Below are 25,068 nucleotides of genomic sequence, written 5' to 3' on the forward strand. Positions count from 1 at the left end.
CCTGTTCAACATTAACCTGCCAGACTAATAAGCTACCTAACATTCAAGTACCTGATAATGTGCCTCTAAATCTCTTAACTTTAGCCCATTTTTAAAAAAAGATTTTATTTATTCATTCATGAGAGACACACACAGAGAGGCAGAGATACAGGCAGAGGGAGAAGCAGGCTCCCTGTGGGGAGCCTGACGTAGGACTCCATCCCAGGACCCCAGGATCATGCCCTGAGCCAAAAGCAGATGCTCAACCCCTGAGCCACCCACCCAGGTGCTCCGATTTAGCACAGTTCTTAATTTCCACACACTGATCTCTACTACTATTGGAGGGTCTTCTTGTCCCTCTCCCGAATACACCTTATTCATTCCACCTCCATGTCTTTGCTCACCCCATTTCTCCTGTAGAATAGTTCCACACCACCACCTTCCCCTCACCCCCCACCAGCCTCCTGCCCTTTTAACCCAAACTAGATTTTAGTTATCCTTTAAGGATGCGGTCAAAGCTCTTCAGAAAATGCCTTCCCTGACAACCCCAGCCTACGCTGCTCTTTTTTTTTTTCTGCTGGACTCTTTTAAGCAAGATTATGTGACTCTCAATCACGAATTTACTTTCTAATTAGTTTTAATCTATGTCCTGTTTCCCTTATCAGATGATAGATACTGGGAAGGCTCCCACACTAGCTATTATGATACCACATGCATGGAAGGCACATAAAGAAGGGGAGAAAAGTTTCAAGATGTGCAGTATGTAAAGGTCGCTGTCTTTCACCTAGGCAAGATCTGTGGTCTTCTTCACCTGTAGGACAAGGATTCTCTTTTCCTTCCTTCCCTCAAGTTCCAACTCTTCCAACTCAGCAGATTTGAGATGCAGATCATTTTAAACTACCCCTTCCAAGATGTTCTAAAAACAGCAGGTCTATAGTTAGTAGCCGATTTGGGGAGGGTTACTCCAAGAGCACAGGTAATCCCATTAAATCTGCAGTAACATCTCCTGGCCGCCAGAGGACAGGGAGCAGCGGGAGAGATTGCTTCCTATCAGCAGAAGTCTTAGAGGTCAAAGGCAGAGGCAGAATGTGGGCTGTGCATCTGTGGCCTTCAGGCTTAATTCACTGCCCCAAGCGCTCAGCGGTCTCCCATCTCCAGATGAGCTCCCTTGCCTCCTCTGAAAGCTGAACTGGAGGTTCCCAGAGGCTTACCCCAAAACTAACCGTAAGTGATTAGCAGCAGGAACAAATGCACTTTAGTTGCAGGATTTAAAGGCAGAAAAGGAGTACAGAGCTGTTTTATCTTTCGAACCCACCCCAAACCTCTCAGTGCTTTGGCCAGTTGAAAAAAAAAAAAAAAGTCCCTCAGGCAGCGTCCAAATGGACATTCCACAACAAAGATTCCTTTAGGGACCACTGTCCCAAATCCACTACATTGCAAGTGGAGTATTTTAGGAGCTAGATTATTCCTACACAGAAATTCTGGCTTGTGGAGCGGCGCACTCGCAGTGTGCTTTTCCGTCGTTAATCACATCTTTGTTATGTGATATCCACGTGAGTACTTCTCAGTAGAAGCAGCTTCATGCTCAAATGCTCAAAGAACACTAGAATAAAGCTCCGATTGTCCTATTCACTGATTCCGAGTCCTGGTTTGTCACCACCTCAGGTCTCTAGTTTTCCAAAGAGTGTAATGCAATCTCGAAACAGAGCTATTTTGATGAATCCACATTAAAAAAAAAAAAAAAAAAAAAAAAGCACAAAACGTGTAGCGTTAACAACAGGGGCTTGCACGTCTCAGGAGGCAGTAAACCTCTGGTCTGATTTAAAAATGATTCTGTGCCGCCCGCCCGACGTAGGAAACATTCCTGAAGAGAACCTCACGCGTCTCGGACTCATCACCTTTGTGAAGGTAGGAAGTAAACATAAAGTGAAATAAGGGAAGTTGGGGACATTCCCGTGGGGCCTTTCCACGGCAAACACGTGCAGGCAGCTGCCTGCCTGACGACGAACACCGCAGTGATTTTTCTCCAAGTACCTGTAACGTGCCTTTTTCACAAGGACGCCAGTGCCCTGCATTTGGGATTCATCAGTTTTTTTTTTTTTTTTTTTTTTTTTTTTGAAGGAGGGACTGCAATTCTCTCAAATCGTCCTTTGCGTTTCTTCACGCCGGCGAGGCGGCTGGAAAGGGCGCGACGGCGAGGTCAGGGCTCGGCGTCTCGGCCGGGCCGGGCGGCCGGGGGCGCCCTTCAATACCTGCTGGGGCGCAGCCCGGGGCCCGGGGTCGGGGTCGGGGCCGGGGCCGGGGCCGGGGCCGGCGGGCGCGCGGGCGCGGAAGGCGGAGGCCGCGGGGCCGCCTCCTCGGGCAGCGGCGGCTCCTCCCAGCGGCGCCTGCGGAACCTGCCTGCGAGTCGCCCAGCTCCGGAACGTGACCCGACCCCTCCCCGAGCGAGCGGCCGCGGCGAGGCGCGGAGCCGCGCTGCGGACCCGGGCGGCCGCGGCATGGAGGGGCGGGCGGGCGCGCGGCCCCGCCCGGCGCCCACCGCCCTGCCCTCGCCTGTCTCCTCCTTTCCCCGGGGCTCCGCTGAGTTCATTCACTGGGATTGGTTTCAAGTGACGCCATCTCTTTATTTTTAAACCAATGACCTCATCCGCGCTTGAAGTTTCCTGACCAGCGACTCTTTCTCTTTCCCCCCAGCCCCCCACCCTGCCCCCCCCGCCTCTCCCCCTCTGTCTGTGGGGCGCTGTGGGGGGGGCTTTAATCAGTTTTTAAACGATTATCATCACTTCTCCGCGCCCCCCGCGTTCCCCTCGCGGCCCCCCACTTCACCTCCCCGAGCTCTTCGCTCCTCAGCGTTGTTTTTTCAGGGCTGACTGGAGCGTGCGTGAGGAGGGGGGTGAAGAGAAAGGGCGCAGAAAAGTTGCAAACGTCTCCTCTCTTCCTAAGCTTCCCGCCCCCACCCACCCCTCAGAGGAGAGGATAATATAGTGAAGAGAAGAGGAGGAGGAGAGCGCGACGGGACGGACGCGAGCGGGAGCGCAGCCGCCCTCCCGGCTCCGCGGCGGCGCCTCGCAAGCCGGGCAGGCGAGGGGGCCCCGAGGGGAGACGCCGTGACGAGCTTCACCCCCGCGGACGGAGTCGGGAGGTCGGCGGCCCCCAAAGTAAGTGGCCTGGGCCGGCCGCGCGGAGCGTGCGGGCGGGCGCGGGGCTCGGGGCGCCCGCCCGCCCGCCCGCCCGCGCCGGCAGCATGGACGCTCCGCGGCGCGCCGGCTCTCGCCCCGCCGGCTCTGCCTTCCCGGGCGTCCGGGCCACCTTTCCGGGAGGCGGGGTGGGGGCGACGGCGGCCCGGAGCCGCACCAGCGGGTCGGGGCGGGGGGGGGGGGCGGTGTAGGCCTCGCAGGGGGCCGGGCCGAGCGGGAAGGGGGCGGGCGGGCGGCCGCGCGCGGGGTCTGGGTCCGCGCGCCCCCCGGCCGCGCCGCGGCGAGCGACCCGGGCGGCGGGATCCCGGCGCGAGGAGCGGCCGCCGCGGGACGCGCGCTACCTTCGCGGGCGGAGCTGCTCACTTCCAGGCGCGACTGTTACACAACACGCCTGCCAAGTGGGGCCCCGGCCTGACTGTTCCCATTATCCCAAATTCGCCTTTGGTGTAAGCGGCGGGGCCACCTGGGTGGTGACGGTGCCGACTTCCCTTAAACCTCACGGACCAACCGAAAACCCGGTTTTTCCTGCGGGGGCTCGAGTCGCGGAGTTGGGGGGGGGGGGGCGCGCCCGGGTGGTAGGTAGGTAGAACGTGAGAACTAAGAAAGCCCAAAGGGCCAGCCGAGGATCTGTTTTTCATGAGTGGTTTCAGGTAAAAAAACACCAGGGAGGAACATATTTATACAAAGTTGAGGCTTTCAGATAATGGGTTAATTTCCCTAAAGCAAACAAACAAAACTCCGGTGATTAACTGGGACAAATACGAGTAGATCTGAAAAATGAATGGATACTGCAGAATCCTGAAGGAGTTTATTAAACGCCGGCTGCAAGGATCCTGGGGTCTGGGTGTTTCAGATTGTCTGGAGAAAGCACACCTCTCACCAGCAGCCGGTGATGAATAAAGTGGAGAGGAAAAACCTGTTGCATAATCTCATTTGCTGTGGGGCTGGCTGTGCCGTCCCCTTGAACCAAGGGGAAGTGAGTTAAGATGCAGGGTTTTTAAAACTCTCTGAAGTTTTTATTTACCCAGTGCTCTGGCTGCCACTTCTACTTTAAAAGATTATAAGTAAATACTCTGCTCTTACAAGTCAACCAAACCTATCAAACCTGTTTAGAAAATGACCAGGTATGTTTCTTTTCTTTCTTCCGGTGTGTGTGTGTGTGTGTGTGTGTGTTTGAGTTTGAGAAATGTACCATCCATGAAAGACTTTCTGACTGTTTGGGGAATGTAGGCTGTCGGAAAAAGTGTCTCTTTATGCCCCTGATTTTGTGGAGCTGACTGAGAGTGCACCTAGGTGACAACTCTTTCCTCAAAGGTGGTGTACTCTTTCAAACTCCATGGAGAGATTTTTAAAGTTAAGGTCAATTTTTAAAGGAAGGAGAGAATTGTTGCCAGTTTACTTTTAATTATTTACTTTTCTTTGACAGTCCTGTATATTGGTGGTCAAACACCTTGGGAGGCAATAATTAAGACTTGTGGAGTTCTCTTATTTGGTGAAGGCAAAAAGCTGGAGAAGTGAATTGAAAAACTAGGAATTTGTAGCTTCATGTAGGTATTTTCATCAGAATGTGACTAGGCACCACGAAAGTTTTTTGGTTTTTGTTTTTTTAAATAAGGTCGTAGAATCTAGTGTAGAAGGTTGCTGTTAAAAGAATTGGGGGGGGGGGGGAAGAGGCGGGGGAGGTTAACAATGAATATCTTACATAAAAATTTGGGCTAAATTCACCAGCCCAAAAGTTAGTTTTTGGGTAAAATAATACATACTTATCAAAGTTCCACATGGGGAATTAGAAATGGTTAATTCTGCTATTAATATGGTGAATAGTGTATGAAGGAAAGTGAATTCAAGCACTGTTGCCCTACATTCAGACGTAAAATAACTGAATAGCTATAAAGTAAAAATAGTCATGTAGAGTTGAGGATTAGGGGTCTCTGTGGCCGAAAATTTAATGACAGTAACTGAAAAGGGGGCAAAAGAGAAAATCCTCTTGACCCAGTTCTTTCCCTTTTTCTTGCATTTTAAAACTTATTTGTAGAAGGGAGGCTGAGATCAGGTCTGAGATGGGTGCAGGGTTTATAGGCTGGGACCAGAAGAAGGGCCAGGGTTGATGGTATTTTCTATAAATGCTTATATTGGGAATTTGATTCCGTAGAGGTTTTTAGTCTACGGGATTATATGCTGCTGAAGCTGATTTACATAGCTGTCCAATATTAATGCTTTCCTATCTTCAACCAGTCACAACATCCTACTAAATATAATTTGTTAGAATTACCAGTGTAATTTTCCCCAGAAGCCTGACCTTTTCTGGATTATCTTTAAAAAAAGTGGGATTTTCTATCCTGTGTTACTTGGATTAAAAATTTCACTGAATGTTTAATTGCTTTTAGAATGCTTTGCATTTTCAAGCAAATGCTATTTTAAAATGAAGAAGTAAATTAATATAGAGTAGGTCGATTTGGATCGGAATTCCAAGAAAAGGGAGGAAAGAAATCAGGGGAAACAGAAACCAGATTTTTATGACAGACTTCAACAGGTTGAGAAAACTAGTTAAAAGACTTCATAGGAAAAAACCACAGTTGGTGCTTGATTGACTCTTTAAAAATTGCATCAAAATCTGAAACCAAGACAGATATCCACTATCATAAAAGAAAATATTACTAATGTTGGCTTAACCAAAAATGTAATTAAGAAAGTAAGTCTTGCCCAAAACCACATGATATATTCCAAAGCCAGATGTCAATTTTTAAAAAAAATTTTCTTGTGTTGTGGATAATCTCATATTTTTTCTATATTTCATTAGCCCAGATGATCAAGGGTTGGCTATGTGAAGGGATGAAGTTCATAAAGCTTGGCTGGATTTAAAGAAGCAAGCTCTGGCTTTAAGAAGAGGCCATTCTCATACACTGAGGAAAGGAGCTTGAAATTTAATCAAATAAATGACTAGAGGAAACAGGAGTGGTTCAAAAGGAAGAATCCAAGGCAGATTACTAAGGACAGGTACAAAGAAGTAATAAAAGCTTGCCAAGGGTATGATCATTAAAGAAGGAAATGGGATACATCTTGGCATGAAAGAAAAAAGACATAAAGGGAAAAAATACTCTTCAATTCTTCAGCAACAAGAAGGGGGTATGGAACTACCTCATTGATTGGGATTAGATATCTCATCTTAGGTATCAAAAAGTCACAGGGTTTTTCATGACAAAAAATTTAATCTTGGAGGAAGAGATGGATAAAGTAAATTATGAACATAAGTTTTATGAGAATGTGTAACTTGAAATTGCCAAATGTAAATTTAGAGACCCACTGCAATTCCAACTGAGTTATTAGGAAGGGAGGCGTAGGTTATAAAAAGTTGGAACTATTGACTACATTGATTTCTAGATTAATTGCAGATTTAAATCAATCAAGAAAAAACATTTATTAAAGATGTGCTATTTATATATACTGAGGTGGATACCAAAAGCTGGAGACAGGGATCCATGCCTTTAATAAGGGGAGGAGGATTATAAGAATTTTAAGGGAAGTATGCACATTTGTAAAGATAAACAACTACCAGACAGCTGGGAAGTGCCAAATTCATGGTATAAGGTAGAAAAAGATTGGAGCATTGGAGGAGGTAATGGGGAGGTAATATTTGTGGAGATAACAGAATTTTACCTTGGCCTTAAAGGATGGTTAACATGTATGGAGGAAAGAAAGTCCATCCATCTGTTCATTCAGCAAATTTATGTGGAGCCTCTACTACGTATTAGACACCGTTCTAGGAACTGGGCATACAGTGGAAAATAAGATAAAATTTTTGTTCTGAAGGGCCTTATATTCTAGTGGGAGAAGACAGAGGAATAGTAAACACTGCATGGAAAATCTGATGACAAATTGTGGTGTCTAGTGAAGATAATAATGGGCAGAGTCAAATTATAGAGGGCTGATTATGGTTCCACTTACTTTATTTTGTGTATGGTGTCCTGATGAATGTTAATGGTCCAACTTTTTAGTATTTATTAGCAGTCCAAACCAATTTGAGTAGAGGTGTACACCTTAATTAACTTTGACCAGTTTTTTTTTTCTTTTTAGAAACCTACATAATATTTTTTAGGTTGAAGCATGCAAGCTTTGAGTTTGTTTTTTTCTTTTTAAGATTTTATTTATTTATTCATGAGAGACAGAGAGAGAGGTAGAGACACAGGCAGAGAGAGGAGCAGGCCTCATGCAGGGAGCCCGATGTGGGACTTGATCCGGGGACTCCAGGATCATGCCCTGAACCAAAGGCAGACACCTAACCACTGAACCACCCGGGCATCCCAAGCTTTGAGTTTTTAACTCCTCATTAAACTGTTTATCTTCAATTTTTTTTGCTGCCATTTGCTAAGAATCTCGTGTTTTTACAGTGAGGTTAATAGCATTGTTGATAGTATACCTAGGGTTGTGATGTATATGTGGGGCTGTATACTTAGGTCCAATTCTCCATTAGAAACTAATCCTGTAACAGTAGTGCTGTAAAGTGAAGCTAAATTCCAAGGACAGTTTGTTTGATGGTGCCTTCTATGAGAACACACACAAACAAGAGGTGTACAGACAGTAGAAGTAAACTATTCATCTTAATAACCAGATAGGAGAAATAGGGTAAAGGATGATAGCTCTCTAGGTCTTACCCACATGGTACAGGAATCCAGTGGTAAATGTGTTCTGTGTGCCTTATTATGTCTTCTTAAAAATTGGTGGGGGAGTTAGTGGTCTCACTGGAAATACTGCTTCAAGTTTAGAGTTTTTTTGTTTTTGTTTTTTAAGATTTTATTTATTTATTTGACAGAGGGGATGTGCATAGCAGGCAGAGGGAGAGGGAGAAGCATGTTCTCCCCTTGAGCAGGGGCCCTGATTCAGGGCTCCATCCCAGGACTCTGGGATCATGACCTGAGCCAAAGGCAGAGACACTTAACTGACTGAGCCACCCAGGCTCCCGCTTAGGCCTTTTTATCCTGTTTTTTTCTACAAATAGAACTTTGAAGCACAATGTCAGTTCTGAAATGGGGAAGTCTGGACTCAATGTAGTTATCTGACTACCAGATTTGTTATTTATGAGAAGATGTTCTGTATAGTGTCACGTAAAAATTTTTTTAGTGACTATTTCATATTGTTGTTGTTCTTAAAGATTTTATTTATCCGTTCATGAGAGACAAAGAGAGAGAGAGGCAGAGACACAGGCAGAGGGAAAAGCAGGCTCCATGCAGGGAACCCGACGTGGGACTCAATCCTGGGACTCCAGGATCACGCCCTGAGCCAAAGGCAAATGCCCAAACGCTGAGCCACCCAGGCGGCCCTATTGCATGTTTTTAGACAGATTTATGAAGTACTTCTTAAGTATTCTTTAAGAAATATGTTCTGTCCTCTTTACACTTTGTGAAGTTTTAAACTTAACAGGATCTATAGGTGAAATTGAGGTAAAGGATTCTAAAACGGATTTATATTAAGTGTCTATTACGTATGCTTCTGTAGTATATTCTGACATCCTTGGGATGAGCCTATGGAAAAAAAAAACCAGTTTTCAGAGGAGGTGGGAAATCCTTTAGCATTCCCTTGGTTTCCTTCTAAACATTCAGAGAATTGTAGATATAAATGGTAGGGTCTGTAGTGTGTGTGAGAGGACAATAAAATTCACATTCGTTTTATTGACTGCATGAGGAGTGGGGCAGACTGCAGTTTACAGAAAAAAGATGCACTATAAATTGTAATGGTAAATGGCAAGGTCATTAATATTAAATAATTTTCATTCTTCCCCTTAAAATTAACGGGGAAAGGCATGCGTAGAGAGGTATATGCTGCTTATTGTTTGCATTGTATAAATTTTTTTAAAAAGTACAACTCCTATCCTAGATGGTACCTAGTAGAGTTGTCTTTGATGTTTGCTGAATAAAATGTTTGCTGAATAAATTGAATAAATTTCACAACTGTTACTTTTGATCATGGTTCCATTATGCTTAGAGCATTGTTTTTTTGAGCTTTGAGTTGAAACCTGCACAGGGTTGCCTTATAGCCTGGGCACCTGACTTGTTTGAGCAGTATGCCCACTGTAGAACCTGAACCCTGACCTCACCTCTGGCTTGCCTAATGCTGTGGCTGACCTGACCTCATCTTTTTGAAGTGGTGGGTGGTTGTCTCCTATCAACTTCTCTTCCTGAGTAGCTGAGCTGTGTCCTAAATGGTCATGCCTCAGGACACTGAAGTGTTGCCAGTCTGGCCTATTTTATAGTGGGTTTCTTTTATAATTTTTGTTGTTTGGTTGGGAGAGAAGCATATTCCTCAGGAAGATAGTTGTTGACTTTGTTTTATAAACTGTACATGGTATATAAAGTATGGTATTATTTCATTTTCCTTCTTAGCTTTAGCCAAACATATTGTGTTCGCTTGAAAATGAACTGGTGAATGACTTTCTGATGATTTGAACCAACTAAAAACTAACAGACATTTTTTTTTAGTGGGGGGTGGACAAGGAGACAGTCGGGAAATTAGAACATGGAGTATGTATTAGATGATCTATCTATAAGAATTATAAGCATTAAGTTTTTATCCATGTTAATGGTATTGTTATGTTAAAAATTTTTCATCTGTTAAAGACACATAAATAAGTATAGGCAAGATGAAATGATGTCTAATATATATTATTTAAAAACTTCAGGATAGGTACAGACATACACAAATGGGAAGTAAATCAAACAATATTGACAAATTCTTGATAATTTTTGAAGCTAGGTGATGGATTCATTGGGCTTTGTTATTTTCTGTATTTTTATGTATATTTGAAAATACCCGTAATAGTTAAAATATGCATTGCCAATTATAACTGTAGAGGAAAAAGTTTAGTAAAATTTTGTGGTTGGACATTTGAGGTACTTGACTAATCAAGTACCTTCACATTTTCTATAAGTTCTGCTTTTGGTAATGGGTTTTTAAAAATAAGAATTTTGGAGAAATTTGGTCATTAGAAGTGTTTAAAAACTCTTTGAGACTTTGTAGTAATAACATGTGGTTTATAAATTGCTTTGACAGGGATCCCTGGGTGGCTCAGCGGTTTAGGGCCTGCCTTTGGCCCAGGGTGTGATCCTGGAGACCTGGGATCGAGTCCCATATTGGGCTCCCTGCATGGAGCCTGCTTCTCCCTCTGCCTGTGTCTCTGCCTCTCTTTCTCTCTGTGTCTCTCATGAATAAATAAGTAAAATCTTTAAAAAAATAAATTGCTTTGATGTATTTTTTCTTTTATCCTCAGGACAAGATATGAGTCATCCATTTTATAGATGAGGAAACGAAGACTTTACTAAATAATTTATCCAGATCAAAGCAAGTAAGAAGTGGTGCTAGACCTGGAGCTGAGATCTCCTGATTCATTTTCAGGTGCGCATTTTCTTATGTACACATTCTTATAAGTGCTCTTTTTTGTGGTGCTGTAAACCAATGGTTTTTATTTATTTTTTATTTTTTAATTTTTATTTTATTTATTTATTTTTAAACCAGTGGTTTTTAAAACATTGTGGTGTTAGGACATCATGTACTCCTAAAAATTATCGAGGACCCCAAAGACATTACATTTTGCCACTTTCTCTACTAAGTTGTTTAATAGAAAACAATTGGATTTTCATAACTGCTTTTATATTTCAATCTGTTGTGATAGATTGTTTGGTTTGAATTATATGCAGAAAGCTCTCTATACACAGATACATAGTTGACCAAGGGTGGACTATTTTAATAGCTTTTGTAATTGTGAATATTCTTTGTCACACCAGAACTCAACAAGCGGTAGATTCTTAAAAGGTACTTGCTATGTTGAATCTGAAACTATACCAGTGAATTTTTATATTCGATAACATTGAAATTCTATTGGTCCATCTTGAACTTTGGATACATCTTTGACCTGTATGTGATTTTGTAATATCATTCATCAGTCATTTGAGAGATAATGGTTTACAGAGTTATGCAGATCTTTCAGATGTTGACACATTTGATTACACAATATTTATTAACAAATTGCCTTTATTAATATGACCATTATTCTCATCAAAAAAAGTTTTTGAGAGTTGGGAAGTGGTCAGGATTTTGCTGTTGGGGCAGCCTGGGTAGCTCAGTGGTTTAGTGCCGCCTTTGGCCCAGGGCGTGATCCTGGAGTCCCAGGATCAAGTCCCATGTCGGGCTCCCTGCATGGAGCCTGCTTCTCCTTCTGCCTGTGTCTCTACCTCTCTGTCTCTGTGTTTCTCATGAATAAATAAATAAAATCTTTAAAAAAAAAGATTTTGGTGTTGAATTCAAGTTTTCCAAAATTCTAAGTTTTTCTTAAAAGCTCAAGTTTTATCATTGGCAACAGATATTGTCAGTTTTTTCCTTGAAGTATCTCACTCAACTTTATTCATGTTAGAGAAAATGTCTGCCAGATACCTCAGTCTGAATAGCCATCTGTTGTCTGCCAGTTGTTCTTTTAAGCAAAAATAGTATTCTGTGAAAAAAAAAAAATGTATAGTTTTGCTCACAACTCCCAACAATTGCATAAATGCTTTTCTTTAAGGCAGCCACTGTATTAAATATGCAGAAGTGTTTTTGTGTACTTCCCATTTCATCACACAGAATATTAAAAAGACCCAAGTTCTCAAGAGTGAGGTGCAATAAAATTAGTAACTCTTCATGTTTTATTAAGGACATTGTGAAGTGAAACCGGCTTTTTAAAAAAGGAATGGCTTGTATAATGAAGAATATAATTATTACTAGTACAGTTTTATATCTCTGCCTTGATTCATGCCAAAGGCCCAGCAGTTTTGCTTGCCTTTGCTTTTGTACCATCAGAGCAGATACCAGCATGGTTGTTTCAGGATAATTCATGAGACTCAAAAAGTTATTTAATATTTTGAGTAATTCAACAGCATTCTTATTTCTTTCAACCATTCACATAAAAAAAGACCTTTGATTAGTTGGCATGGATACTGGAATAGTGAAAACAAAACAGTAAGTCCACCCACGTCTAAGGATTTGTCCACTTATAAAGCATAAGTACAGTCTTTAAGGTGAGATATTAACTTGTAACTCATGTTTGCAACTAAATCTTTAATTTGATGAGACAATACATCATTTTTAAGTGGCACTGCTATGATTTCTTTTACTGATTTTTCATCTAGCAGACATTCAGCAGTGTTAACTGTATGAAGCTTCATTGGTTTTTCAGCTATTGAGTGCACTGTTCCAACCAGTGCATTATGGTTATTTACCGTGTATAATGCTTCTGTGGCTTTTTTATTTCTAATATGTGAAGTCTTTTGCTTTTATTTTTTTCTTTCTTTTTTTTTAATATATTTATTCATTCATGAGAGATACAGAGAGGCAGAGACATAGGCAGAAGGAGAAGCAGGCTCGCTGTTGGGAGCCTAATGCAGGACTCAATCCCAGGACCACGGGATCACGACCTGAGCCAAAGGCGTATGCTTAACCACTGAGCCATCCAGGTGTCCCAGTCTTTACCTTTACATAGCTCATGTCTGGGGGCTGCCTGGATGGCTCAGTTGGTTAAGCACCGGCTTTTGGCTCAGGTCATGATCTTGGGGTCCTGGGATTGAGCCTTGCATCTGACTCCCTGCTCAGCAGGGAGTCTGCTTCTCCCTCTCCCACTCCCTCTGTGTGTGCTCGCTCATGCTCTCTCTCTCTAATAAATCATAAAAAAAAAAAAAAGAAAAAGCTCATGTCAGTGTTTAAAACATTCAACCTTTTTTTTTCTTTAAACACTAAATGAATTCACTGGATGATGATGAAGTTGCAGGGATTATAGCAGATACTACCAAAGATTGCTATTGCTAGGAGCATAGAAGTACTGATAATACACTCAGCTAATTTCTGAAAACATCCGTATTTATGCCTTAAATTTACTACCTTAGAGAATTCTAAAAACACAAGAATATATGAGCATATGTTTCACTAGTTGTCAGCATAACACATTATCATCACACACTATGTATCCTCTGGATTTGCTATTGTACACTCATGGGAAATCCCCCAAAAGGGTCCGTGGACCTTCCACACGGGGTCTCTGGATCACACTTTTAAGATGCTGATGTAAACTAGCACCATGTCCTAACATTTTTAGGGAAGTCTGACATAGACATCTATGTAAATTCAGTAATGTTTCCATCTTACCTGATTAGTTTATCAGCAAGAAGGGAATATGCTAGTGTGTGGGATGAACCATGTGGGTGGAAGGTCATATAATATCAGAAAGTGGTTGGATAAAGGATAGAAGAGAGGAGTCAGTAGAAGCACTCTGCAACTTAACAAAAAATGAGCATTTGTTCTCTTTTTTTTTAAAACTAGAAAAGTACTGAGCCCATATATATGCACATACATAGATATCTGTTCATACTCATATCTGTACTGAAAATCGGGAGTACTAGCTCATTTTTTTCTTGAATGGCAACTGAGAAGAGATGGTTTCATAATTGAGAGGAGGACAAATGGCTCCTCATGGCTGTTGTTTGTTCCTTCCAAGTAGGGAGGCTGTTGACCTTTTTTTTCTGAGGAAGCCTAAGGATAGAAGATGACAAATGAGGTTAGAAAGAAATTATGAAAGAATAGTGAGTAGTGTAGACTTTGGTCATTATAGGAACTGCTAGTAGGCAGGACTGGGCTGTGGACAGAGTGTGGAGAGAGCACTGGAGGGCAGAGAGGATTGGGGGCACTGAACCAGCTTCTCTTGTGTGCTGGGTGCAAGGAGAATGCGGCCTGGGCAAGTATAGAGCTGGGTGCAGCAGGAACCATGGAGATGAACATAGATTTGAAAGATGTTCATCGGGGCAGCCCGGGTGGCTCAGGTTTAGTGCCGCCTTCAGTCCAGGGCCTGATCCTGGAGACCCGGGATCAAGTCCCAAGTTGGGCTCCCTGCATGGAGCCTGCTTCTCCCTCTGCCTGTGTCTCTGCCCCCCCCCCCCCCCCGTCTTTCATGAATAAATAAAAAAAATCTTTTAAAAAAAAGGTGTCCATCAAAATATGGTTAAAATAACTATTTAAATACTTGCTAGTCTGACTTTTAATGTCTTAGCAACATTTCAATTTTATTATAATCCATATATTCCATTATAGTAGGAGAAAATAGCAGTACCGTAAGTTTGGTGTAGTGCTGGTAAGCCTCTTTGGTTGTGAGCATTGATGTGTGAAAATATTGACTGGGCCAGGTTTGGGCCTGCAGATTCAAGAGTGAAATTCTAATACTTTATTTTTTTTACTAATGGGAGACAGAAGAGTTTAGTTCCAATAGTTTTTATTTATCGGTTTGTTACTATATGTGGTACTTATTTCCAAAAAGGATTTGAGATGGCAGAAGGAAGGATTAAAGTCAGTAACAAACATGATTCCAAATCATGCTTTTTTCCCCCTAATGTCTTCCTTATTGATGAAATTTAATAGAGTCCTATAGGTGAGGTACTGTAAAGTAACTAAATTGGTCTCAACTAACTATCCAGGAGAAATATAATCCTGACACCTCTTAGTTGCATGTAATGTAAGCAGAATATGTTGTAATGGGAATGAGATTGGGCAGAAAGTCCTCGCTTGCTAGAGAAAATGTTTTTTAAAAATTCAGAATTGCTGGGCACCTGGGTGGCTCAGTGGCTGAGCATCTGCCTTTGGCTCAAGGCGTGATCCCGGGGTCCTGGGATCAAGTCCCACATCCTTCTGCCTCTATCTGTGTCTTTCTCTTGAATAAGTAAATAAAATCTTAAAAAAAAATAAAATAAAAACTTAGAACTGTTTCCAGCTGTAGTTAACAGAAATCCACTAGCAGAGGTTTAAATGAGAAGCTGTTATTACACAGTTCCCGAAGTTCAGAGGTAGGTGGTCTGCTGGTGTAGCTGCTCAGCAGTATCCTTGAGGCCCTGGTTTCTCAGTCTTTGACTCTGCTATGCCTTCATTTTCACTTACTGCTGCCAGGTCACAAAATGGCTGCCTCAGCTCTAGGCATCACATTCCTTTACAACGTGAGGGGGAGGAAGGAGACCAAGCAAGCAATCCCTCCTCTTGCGCTTGCCTAACAGAACAGAATCTTTTCCAGAGCATCCATCCCGTTTTCTCCTAAGTCTCATGTGCTTGAACTATATTACAAGACTGCTGCCAGCCACAGGAAAGACCAGGGAAATGTTTATGGCTGAGGGGAATGGGATTACCATGGTTGGCGTATCATTTCCTCGCCTGTGGCACACTGTGAGCAGCCCAGGAGAAACTGGGATTCTGTTAGCAAGCTAGAGGGAAAGCCATGTCTGTTGGATGCAGAAAGGAAAGCCCAAAGAGTATTAAGTAATTTGCTAAAACAACTTCCTTCTAGTCTAGAGGCTGTTTTAAGTATTCCTCCTCAAATGAGACCATGTCCATTTTTTTTTTTCTGATTTTAACAGAAGGTTATACAGACCTATATCCCAATTAGTTGTAGACTAATTTAAAGACTGGTCTCAGTTTTCTCAAGTGTGAAATGAGAATATCGTATTAAGATCATCTTGGGCAGGCCGGGTGGCTCAGCGGTTTAGCGCCGCCTTCTGTCCAGGGCGTGATCCCGGAGACCTGGGATTGGGTCCCATGTTGGGCTCCCAGCATGGAACCTGCTTTTCCCTCTGCCTGTGTCTCTGCCTCTATCTCTCTCTGTGTCTCTATGAATAAATAAATAAAAATCTTTAAAAAAAAATCATCTCAGATGTAATCTCCAGTTCTAAGATTCTTGTCTTCTCTCCTTTTTTTTCCCTGTCTTGACCACTTCACATTTATTACCCCTTTTTAAAATTTTTAAATCAAAAAAGTGGACAAGATTAGAAGATAGGAAAATGTGTGGTGTTTCCCAGTCACCTTGCTAGCTGGGTAATATCTTTAATAAAGGTCTTGCTGGTATAGAAGATTAATTCTAAAATGAGGTTTTGACTTTTGGGCAGTTACTTATATTCTGCCCCCAATTTTCACTGAAAATGGAAAACTAAATTTTTATTTATTTACTTAGGATATTTATTTATTCACTTATTTGACGGAGAAAACGAATATAAGCAGGGGAGCAGCAGGCTGAGGCAGAGGGAGAAGTAGGTTCTCTGCTGAGCAGGGAGCCCAACATGGAGCTCAATCGTAGGCCCTGGGATCATGACCTGAGCTGAAGGCAGATGCTTAACAGACTGAGCCACCCAGGTGCCCCCTAAATTTTTATTTTAATGCAGGAACATGTGTGTATATGTGTGTAGCATATAATCAAAAACACCCTTGTACAGTGTTCAGAGAAGATGCAAGTTGTCCTACCAGGAGGCATTTTAAACCCTATGGTTAAACACCTGATAGAACATCCCCTTTTACTCGTTGGGCATTTGTTCTTGTTTGTTAATACTTGTTCTCACGCATGTTTGCCTTAGATAAAATTAAAGGACAAGTAAAGGAAGGTAATTCCCTTCATGCATTGTGGCAACCAAATTTTACTTGAATGAGGCAGAACCTTTGAGATTTCAAGTGCCCTTAAATGGGATTCTACTTGTGTTTCAGTGGGAGCAGTGATCTGCTTCCTCATATAAAATCCTGTCAAGATTATATGAATTTGGACATACAGTGAGTTGAAAATCATATTCCCAACTCTAGCAAATTGCAGAGCAATTACTCTGCTTATAAAAGAGGCTGTTAAAGTGTTAACCTAAAAAGTTTTAATCTTCTATCCAACAAAAATCTAATAGAACAATCCCACCGCATTTTATTTGTGGTTTATCAGTATTGGGAGACCCTGGAGATTAACATTGTTAACTATGGCATTTAAGGGACCAGAAGGCACCTGCACTTTGGGGTATATTTTTAAGAATAAAATACATGTGTGTATACAAATTTAACAGCTGCTTTAAATGGCTTAGGGGCATCTAATTTCATTACCACAGAATATCCAAATATCAGGAACTTTTTCTTAAAATGAAACCCTCTCAAGTATGTAATTAAAGGAATTGTTTTCATTTTTCCTTATGTGAGTGACTAAAAGGCTTGTTAATGTAAATATTCAGGAAGCTTGATTTTATTACCAACAATAAAAATCACATACAGCGGAAAATCCCTTCTTCTCTTGTCTCTAGCTGAAAGACAAACTCAAGCATTTTCTTTCCTGGCAGATGAATGAGCCATGTTGAGGGATCTTAGATGCTGTCAGTGGCTATCTCATTATAGAATGTAATTAATGATGTTAGTTTAAAGAGATACAGTATTTTTGGGGAAGGGGGTAGGGGAATTTCCAAGTACAAATGTTCGGCAGTGTGCTATTCACTTGCCAGGAAAAAGTAGTTTTATACAAGTTTTTACTAAAAGTTATTGTGAAATCATTGGAGATTTTTATTATGGAAATGACCCTTCATTCATTCATTAAAATAAGCACTTTGGCTTCTGAGTCTGGTAGGCTTTTTTTTCTGGACAAAAGATCCATTCTTTTTGCCAGTGGTCATCAATATGTCATTGTTATCAGTATGAACAAGTATTTACTGAGTGACTTGTAAGGGTGAGGTATTAGAAGGGATGCAAGGAAATATTGCACATACTTGGTCATCAAGGAGTTTACACTTGGCATCATCTCTTTATTTTCTACTCTTCATGAGTAGAAACAAATCACCATAAAAGAGTCCTTATTCTTCCTGGTGGTTCTTCAGCTGGGGGTCCAGCACACCAGTCTCCCCTTTCCTAGACTGGGGAATAAAGTCACAATTAGCACTTCTCCCTTCTTGCTTTGAGAGCAGGGTGCTAGCTGGCTGCTTCTGTAGGGTAGTGGGGGAGAAGAAAGACAGGGTCCTGTGGCAGTTCTGGGCTCCTTTAGAATATGAAAGATTGGGAGGGACACAAGCAAGAAAAAATAAGAGATCTATTGTCATTTTTTTTCTTTTTTCTTATTGGGGTAAAAACAACATAAAACTTGCCAACTTAACTAGTAGTGTTAAGTATGTTTGCATTGTTGCAAAACATATCTTTAGAACTTTTTCATCTTGCAGATCTGAAACTCTTTACTGATTAAACAGCAAAGCTCCGTTTCTCCCTGCCCCCAACCCCTAGTAACCATTCTGCATTCTGTTTCTAGGATTTTGACTATTTCAGATACCTCATGTAAGTGGAATCATAGTATTCGTATTTTTGTGACTTACTTTACTTAGCATAATGTCTTCAAGGTTCATCTATGTTGTAGCATTTGAAAGGATTTCCTTCCTTTTGAAAGCTGATAAATACCATGTTATCATTTTACGTGTAACCACACTTTGATTAGTCACCTGTCAATGGACATTTCAGTTGCCTTTAGTCATTATGAATAATGCTGTTATGAACATAGGTGGACCAAGATCTCTTAGAGACCCTGCTTTCAACTCTATTAGATATAATCCAGAAGTTGAATAGCTGTATCATTTGGTAGTTTTATTTTTCAATTTTTTGTGGAGCTACCATGCTGTTTTGCATAATGGTTGCACTGTTTTATCCCCCTAACAGTGCACAAGGTTCTGAGCATCTTTTATAGACTTATTGGCTGTGTATATATCCGTTCTGGAGAAATATTTAGGTCCTTCGCCCATTTTTTGATTGGGTTCCATTTTGTATGTATGTATGTATGTATGTATGTATTTATTTATTTAAAAACTTTTTTTTTTTTTTCATGAGAGACAACAGAGAAGGAGGCAGAGACATAGGCAGAGGGAGAAGCAGGCCCTTGGAGGTAGCTTGGACTAGATCCCCAGACCCAGGATCATGCCCTGAGCTGAAGGCAGATGCTCAACTGTTGAGCCACCCAGGTGCCCCTGCCATTTTGTTCTTAAATATAGATTGGCACCTTAGAACTACTCACAGATCAGGTGTGATAACACAGGGATACAAAAATGGAATGAGTGGAATATTGCAGAGTTGCCTCACCCATCTCTAGTTGTTACCAGAACAGCTTGCTTAGTTGAGGGTTTTCTATTCCAGAGAACATTTGAGGCCTCAGATTCATCTCCTACTCTTCCTCTTCTTCCTCATTACCTATTAAACCATGGGGATAGACAAGATGATAACTGAGTGTTAAAATTCTTAGTTTGGGAGTATTGCCTTTTACCAGCTGACCTCCAGTGGCTAAAATTTCCTTCAATTCTCAGTAATACTGGCCCGTTAGAGTGAGAAATCTTTGTTGATGGCTAATAAGAAGCACTCCAGGGACATCTGGGTGGCTCAGTGGTTGAGTATCTGTCTGCCTTTGGCTCAGGTCATGATCCCAGCGTCCTGGGATCAAGTCCCGCATCAGGCTCCCTGTGAGGAACCTGCTGCTCCCTCTGCCTATGTCTCTGCCTCTCTTTCTGTGTCTCTCATGAATAAATAAATAAAATATGTAAAAAAAAAAATAGGAGCTCTCCACAAAAGCTTTATCAGATCTTTGGTTTTTTAACTTTTAAAAATTTTACTCACTTTGCTCTTCATACTGTAGTATGGCCCTCAAATCCTGAGCCTAAAGATTAGTTCTTTACTACTCTGTACAGGTCCTTCAGTGGGTATGTTGTACTTTGCCCTGGAGGTACACGGCAGTTGTTTTTTAAAAACCTACTCACATGAGGAAATAGAAGCTAAAGTTCATTGGACAGTGTATTGTTTTAAATTCATAGAGCAAACAGAACAACCAGTCCAAATTCAATACATTTTTATTTCTGTAATACTAGCTATATTTTTTGGTTAAGTGCTAGCTTTAAAGAAGTATTACCCAACAGATTTGTTTATTCTTTGTGGCTTTCATACTGATACTGTGGTAGTAATTAAAAAGGAGTAATGTGATTGTGGTAGTTGAGGTTGAAGGGTACTGTGGACTATGCTATAATATGCTTAGAATTACTTTTTGATTTTAACTACTTGACCTTTTTTTTAAAATATTTTATTTATTTAAAAGAGAGAGAGCACGAGCACTGGGAGGGGAAGGAGGAAGGGCAGAGGGAGAAGGATCATGAACTGAGCTGAAGGCAGATGCTTTTTGGAGCCACCCAGGTGCCCCTTCCAAGTACTTGATATTTTTAATTTTTTGTATCTTATGGATACTGTTTGGCAGATGACCAGTCTTCAGGGAGCTCATCTTAGTTGTATGGAGTTATATGTTATCACTATCTGGTGCTACGACTTTAAAATGCTAATACTAACAGCACTCTACAAGGTAATAAGAAACAAGTAAAATCCAGTAAACCAAATATGAATGAGTGAGGAATGTGCTTGGTGACCCAGAAAGAGGGAGGAGTTGGTAGATCTTGCAATAGAACTCAAGATACCCAGTCCAGTATTGCCTTTGTGCTTTGCTGTCTGTGCCATCTGCATTGCTTTCTGGTATGTTGTCAGATCTTGATGGAACATTACCAGTTTCTTCTTTGGCCAAAATATTGAATAGAACTGAGTATGTGAACAGGAGAGATCATGCAGAAGACTAAGGTAACGAGCTATAGTGTGGGAAGCTGCCAGAATGTTCAGAGCCACCATAAGTCATTCTTAACCTAGATTATACAGAACTCAAGAATTGAAATGCATTTGATAACATGACAATTTCATTGCAAAAGATTATGTAGGCCCTGTGGGGCTTCTCATCACCACCTCTCTGGTTATGGTGATCATTTAGTTGTAAACAAATAACCCATAGAGAACAGGTAAAGTGAAAAGATAAAAGTAACTTGTGGTTGGTAATTAGTAGGCCAGAATTCATTAATGTCATCATTATTAAGAGTGTGTTAAGATTTCCCCTCCAAATGATAGCATTTCATATGTTTATAATATATACAACTATTAGATGTTTTCATTATCTATTTATGTTGCATGGGAAATACAACATTTTTATACTATAATTTCATTTCTGGTTTCTAAAAGTATACAATGTTACTCTTATTAACAACATTAATATCATCTGTAACAGAATTTCTTTTCCCTTTTGGATGCTTCAGAATCCACATTTTAAACATTAAAGTGGTATGGCTCCAAGACTATGATTTGGTTGTGATTTCTCTGATTGTTTTGTACTTAGTGGGGAAAGACTTGCCAGGAAATGTGATGGAAGCGATCCTACAATTTTGGTTAGATAGTAGCTTTCAGAATAGCATTATCCATTATGTTTTTATCAGAGTAACTTAAAATTTGATCATGATTTGTGTGATAATAAGCTTTTTCTTTTTTTTTTTTAAAAGATCTATTTTTATTTATTTATGATACACACACACAGAGAGAGAGAGAGAGAGAGAGAGAGAGAGAGAGGCAGAGACACAGGCAGAGGGAGAAGCAGGCTCCATGCCTGGAGCCCGACGTGGGACTCAATCCCGGGACTCCAGGATCGCGCCCTGGGCCAAAGGCAGACGCGAAACCGCTGAGCCACCCAGGGATCCCCTAATAAGCTTTTTCTAATTAAATAGTGAATATATATATGTAAACATTTTAATAGTATTCAAAAATCAAATTTAGGGATGCCTGGGTGGCTCAGTGGTTGAACGTCTGCCTTTGGCTTAGTTCGTGATTCTGGGCTCTGCATCGGGCTCCCCATAGGGAGCCTGCTTCTCCCTTCGCCTATGTTTCTGCCTCTCTGTGTGTCTCGTGAATACATAAATAAAATCTTAAAAAAAAAAAGACAAAAATTTACCACATTACTGTAAAAACAGAAAAATCATGTGACTATCACAATAGACTCATGAAGCATTTGTTAAAATCTAATATCTGTTCATGATGCAAAGCTCTTAACAAACAAAAATAGGGACTCCTAAATATACCAAATTCTGGTAAGGATGAAGAGCAAAGGGAATTTTCATGTGTCGCTGGTGGGAGTGCAAAATGGCATAACTGCTTTAGAAAATAGTTTAGCAGTGTCTTACAAAGGTAAGTGTACACTTCTCATATAATTCATCAGCCCTACTCCTAGATGTTTACTTAAAAAAGAAAACTTAGGCAGCCCGGGTGGTGCAGCGGATTAGTGCCGCCTGCAGCCCAGGGTGTGATCCTGGAGACCCAGGATTGAGTCCCGCATCAGGCTCCCTGCATGGAGCCTGCTTCTCCCTCTGTCTTTCTGCCTCTCTCTCTCTCATGAATAAATAAATAAAGTCTTTAAAAAAAAAAAAAAACTTAACTTTCCCACAAAAACCTGTATTCAAATGGTCATGCAACTTTGTGAGTAATCACCCATAACGAGAAAGAACCCAAATGTCCTGCGACGGGAAATGAATATACAAAGTGTGGTATATCCCTACAAACTATTGATGTATGTCACAAAATAGATGAATCTTAAAGACGACATACTGTGTGAAAGAAGCCACTCTCAAATTATGCACTGTGTTCAATTTAAGTCGTATCCTAGAAAGACAGAACTGTAGGTATGGAGAACCAGGTGAGTGATTGCCAGGGATTGGAGGCGGGGATAGGTGTTTGCCAAGGAGTGACATGAGGGAATTTTTTGAGGTGATGGAACTTTTCTGTATCTTGGTTGTAGTGATGGTTACATTTGGTCAAGGCTCCCAGGACTGTACAATAGAAAATATGAATTTTACTTTCTGTAAATTAAGAATAAAACTTTTTAAAAAGTAAGTTCATGGGGTGTCTGGGTGGCTCAGTCAATTAAGCATCTGTCTTCGGCCTAGGCCATGATCCCGGGTTCCTGGGATTGAGCCCCTCGTCAGGGAGCCTGCTTCTCTTTCTCCTTGCCCCCTTGCTTGTGCTCTTTCTCTCTTTCTCTCAAATAAATGAAATCTTAAAAAAAAAAATAAATTCAGTAATGTTCCTGGATACCAGGTCAGTATACAAAATGTGCATTTATGTATAACAGTAATAACCAGAAAATGAAGTTTTGAGAAAGATGATATTTATAATACCTAGGACTAAATACCTATTCAAAATTCAAATACCTAGGACTAAATAAATCTAATGGAAGATGTCTATAAAATCATTATACAAGCTGATTCTATATGGAAACACAAACAGCAAGAATAGCCAAGGCAGTAATATCAAAGAGAAGCAAAATTGTGGGATTTATACTATTGGATATGCAGTGTGGAATTAACAGATCAGTGGAATTAGAGACTAGAAACAGACCCGTAAAAATATATATGTGTGTGTATGGAATAAATATATGTAAGTATGTACATATATGTGTACATATATACATACATACACTTAATTTATAATTAATGTGGTATTATGCAGCAATGTGGAAAGAACAATCTTTTGAGTAAATGATCTGGGTCAATTGCATATCCTGTCTATATCAGAAAAAAACAATTTTGACCCCTACTTCACATCATACATAAAAATAAATTTAGGTTAATTGTAGATCTAAATGTGAAAGTTTCCAGAGGTGCTCAACATATTAGTTTTCAAAGAATGCTAAATAAAATCACGGTGAATTACCAATACATGCTGACCTGGATATCTAAAATTTAAGAGCAAATAAACATAACAGCAAAAAAACCCCCAAAATATCAAGTAGCAACAAAGATTTAGAGCAACTAATACTCTCAAACACTGATGGTAGAATTGTAAATTGGTATAGCTACTCTGGAAATTTGATAGTATTATATTAAAGCTCTTCATCACACCTCTGATCCAGTAAATCCACTCTTTAAGTGTATACGTAGCAGAAATGTGTGGTTTTGTTCACCAAGAGTCATGTACAAGACTGTTCATAGTACAATTCATAACAACTCCAGACTGGAAACAACCTAGATGGCCTATCAGGAAAAGAATGAGTAGATACACTGTCGTATATTCAGCAAAATACTATATAGCAGTGAAGAGGAAAAAATATTGCAATTAAACATGGGCTCATATATAGTGTTGAACATGAGTTTAGACAAAATGAATCTGTGGTGTCAGAATTCAGGATACTGGTGACTTTAGGGAGGTATATTAATTGATAGAACAGTATATGAGGTATTCATATTTGTATGCTTTTTGGTATACATGTTGCATTTGAATTATAAAAAGTTCATTAAGAGATATTTTGAGTTAACTAGGAGAGAATGGCATCCAGATTGTATAATCAGTGTTGTAGGAAAGTTTGTATTATCAGTGTTGTAGGAGAGAAAATTATTTCTGTCTACAAATAAATAACTAGCTTCATGAATACATATATAGAACAGTTTTGAATTCTTTGCTAATTAAATCACATGTCTGAGCTGCTTAGGTTTTAATTGCTTTTGTTGCTAGGGAGAAACTCATTCTTCCTATATCCCTGTTGCTTTGTTGTTTTTTTATTTCACAAAATAATATGTTTTTGAAATAAGTCACAGAGATGACTTAGTAAAGCATAGTGAATAATCAGTATTTTAATAACATATGGTAAAAGATGGTGGCTATGCTTATTGTGGTGAGCACTGAGTAATATACAAAATTCTCAAATCATTATGTTGTACACCTGAAACTAATATAACATTGTATGTCATCTATACTTCATTTAAAAAAGAATATATTTGTAGAAATCATTCTACATCAGTACATATAGACATCTTTCTTTTTAGACAGCCATAGAGAATAATACTATACTGATATATTTAACCCATTTATTGTTCACTGACATTGAGGTTGTTTCTGGCTTTTTACAGTTATAAACATGTTTTTCAGTGAACAGTATTTTACATATAATTGGGCAAATATTTATATGGGACAAATTATTGGAAGTAGAATAAGTAGAATTTTTGTATCTTAGAGTGTGTATATTTTATTTTTTGTATATTGTCAACTTTTTGTTTGGAAATAATTTTAAACATACAGAAAAGATCAACACTTATTGTTAATAGTTTGCTCCCTTTATCATCTGCTCTCTCTTCACATATATACATGATCTATTTTTCCACTTGAGAGTAAGTTGGATGCACCGTGGCCTTTTATCCTCAGCCATTTTAGTGGGTCTCCAAAGAACAAGGGTAGTCTCCTACCA

General features: G+C 40.4%; 1 protein-coding gene across 1 annotated transcript in view; it reads left to right on the top strand.

The window, feature by feature from the left end:
* The first annotated feature begins 2,739 nt into the window (after nt 1–2,739).
* DUSP16 (dual specificity phosphatase 16) overlaps nt 2,740–25,068 on the top strand; it is an 81,213-nt gene continuing 58,884 nt past the window's right edge. The window contains exons 1-2 of the mRNA XM_072766015.1: nt 2,740–3,137; nt 10,438–10,562. The gene's annotated coding sequence lies outside the window, so the exon portion shown is untranslated. The remainder of the gene's footprint in view (nt 3,138–10,437; nt 10,563–25,068) is intronic.

The sequence above is a fragment of the Vulpes vulpes genome, chromosome 8, assembly GCF_048418805.1.
Source record: "Vulpes vulpes isolate BD-2025 chromosome 8, VulVul3, whole genome shotgun sequence".
Taxonomy (NCBI): domain Eukaryota; kingdom Metazoa; phylum Chordata; class Mammalia; order Carnivora; family Canidae; genus Vulpes; species Vulpes vulpes.